Below are 2,500 nucleotides of genomic sequence, written 5' to 3'. Positions count from 1 at the left end.
TCTCGAATGTGGATAATGTAAATCTTCAACGATATATATTATGAGGAGGTACCTCCCCCTCCCCTGACGTAAGTGAAGTATTATCCCTATTGAAGGGAGGTACATCATCTAGACTATCTTCTATCCTACTGGAAATGGATGAATCTCCCCGGGTGGGATTTGAACCTACGACCAATCGGTTAACAGCCGACCGCTCTACCGCTGAGCTACCGAGGAAAGTGGCAGATGATTCAATCCCATATACTTCCAGAGACTCTTGTTCCTTGAGCCGCCCCTTGATCTGCAAGACGTTAACCACTCGAAGACCCAAAGCTTTCTTCGAGACTTCATGAACCTCGCGTACACCCTAACTCTCATTATAGGAAGAAGCAGTAATGATAGCAATCCCTTTTGCCTTCTCGGATAGAGCCTACGAATCGGGGGGGGGGCTGGTGTGGAAGATCTCGGTCATGGTTGATCTTGGTCGTGATTGATCGCCCCCCCCCCAACCCCAAGATGCATATCGATCGATCACCAATCACTAGTTTCTATTTCTCCTTTTCCGGAAAACATAGTAGAATAGTCACAGGATACTTATAGAGGTATAAGGAATATCTTGGAAAGGAGAAGAAAAAAACTCTTAGGAGACAAGAGAAACGAAGGCAGTTAGCAGTAGAATAATACCAATCATCAATCCGAATGAATAAGAAGATACTCTCCCGCCCATGGAACCCCACGATCCGTATCGATATCAATAATTGCAGGCGGGTGGAGGATCCATAAACTTGAATCCATAAATGGAATGAATGAGTCTACGGGGGGAAAGTATGGATAAGGGGTGAAAAATGAAGAAAAAAGGGGAAAGAGAACGTGAGGGGGAGGGGGGGGGAAGTGGGGGATAGTCGGGATGAAGAAAATGAATCGGAGCTTTGCGAAACGAAAGTAGCAGTTTATGGAAAGGGTGGAATTGGTAAGTCAACAACAAGTTGTAATATATCAATAGCTTTGGCGAGACGCGGAAAACGGGTATTGCAAATTGGATGTGATCCGAAACATGATAGTACTTTCACCCCCACGGGATTCTTGATACCTACCATTATAGACACTTTGCAATCGAAGGATTACCACTATGAAGATGTGTGGCCTGAGGATGTCATTTATAAGGGTTATGGCGGAGTGGATCGTGTTGAAGCAGGGGGACCACCTGCGGGAGCTGGTTGTGGGGGATACGTAGTGGGAGAAACGGTTAAATCATCGAAAGAATCGAATGCTTCTTATGAATATGATACTACTCTATTCGACGTTTTAGGGGACGTAGTCCGTGGAGGTTTTGCCGCTCCATCGAATCATGCGGATTATTGCATTATTATCACGGATAATGGATTCGATGCCCCTTTTGCAGCAAATCGTATTGCTGCGTCGGTTAGGGAGAAGGCACATACCCACCCATTGCGATTAGCAGGTTTGGTGGGGAATCGGACATCTAGGAGAGATCTCATTGATAAACATGTAGAAGCCTGCCCGATGCCTGTGCTGGAAGTGTTGCCTCTCATTGAGGACATTCGGGTCTCGAGGGTGAAGGGGAAAACATTGTTTGAAACGGCTGAATGTCAATCAGATCTCAATTATGTTTGTGATTTCCATCCCAATGTGGCGGATCAGATATTGTCTCGACCAGAAGGGGTTGTGCCAAGGGAAATTCCAGATAGAGAATTATTCAGTCTGCTCTCCGATTTCTATCTGAATCCCGATGGTGGGGGGCAGAGGAATGCCCAGCAAACTCAACAGGATATTCTGCTTGATTTTACGATGATTCGAAACCGAAACTGCAAATTTCTTGTATGTGTACCCTTTCTGAGGAAACCCTTTCACGAAGACTCCCGAAACTCTCACTTTTGAATGTGAAACCGGAAATTATCACACTTCTTGCCCCATTAGTTGTGTGGCTTGGTTATATCAAAAGATCGAAGACAGCTTTTCCCCAGTGGTAGGTACAAAGACTTGTGGTTATTTCTTACAGAACGCTCTTGGAGTTACGATCCTTGCGGAACCTCGTTATGCAATGGCAGAGTCGGAAGAGGGGGACGTCTCGGCCCAATTAAATGATCAAGGGGAATTGGAGAGAATTTGTATCCAAATAAAACGAGATAGAAACCCTAGTGTCATTATTTGGATTGGCACATGTACCACGGAAATAACAAAGACGGACCTAGAAGGCATAGCACCCAAGCTAGAAAACGAACTTGGAGTACCAATTGTAGTTGCGCGGGCCAATGGATCGGATTATGCTTTTACTCAGGGAGAGGATACTGTATCAGCTGCCACGACGCATCGGTGTCCGGAATTTGACATATCTAGACACGAACAGAAACAGGATTTAGTTGGGGGTGTTGACACTGCGACGACGGAAGCGGGGGGGGCTAATCCGGAGGGACGGAAATTAAAGAATCATGCTTCAGTTCTTTTTGGATCTCTAACTTCAACTGTAGCTTCTCAACCGAATCCGGAATCGAAACGTCAA

This window comes from Dipteris shenzhenensis, unplaced genomic scaffold (genome assembly GCF_047967505.1).
Source record: "Dipteris shenzhenensis isolate YYH24624 ecotype China unplaced genomic scaffold, Dip_SZ_1.0 scaf0331, whole genome shotgun sequence".
Lineage (NCBI taxonomy): Eukaryota > Viridiplantae > Streptophyta > Polypodiopsida > Gleicheniales > Dipteridaceae > Dipteris > Dipteris shenzhenensis.
Note: the sequence above shows the minus strand (reverse complement) of the source record.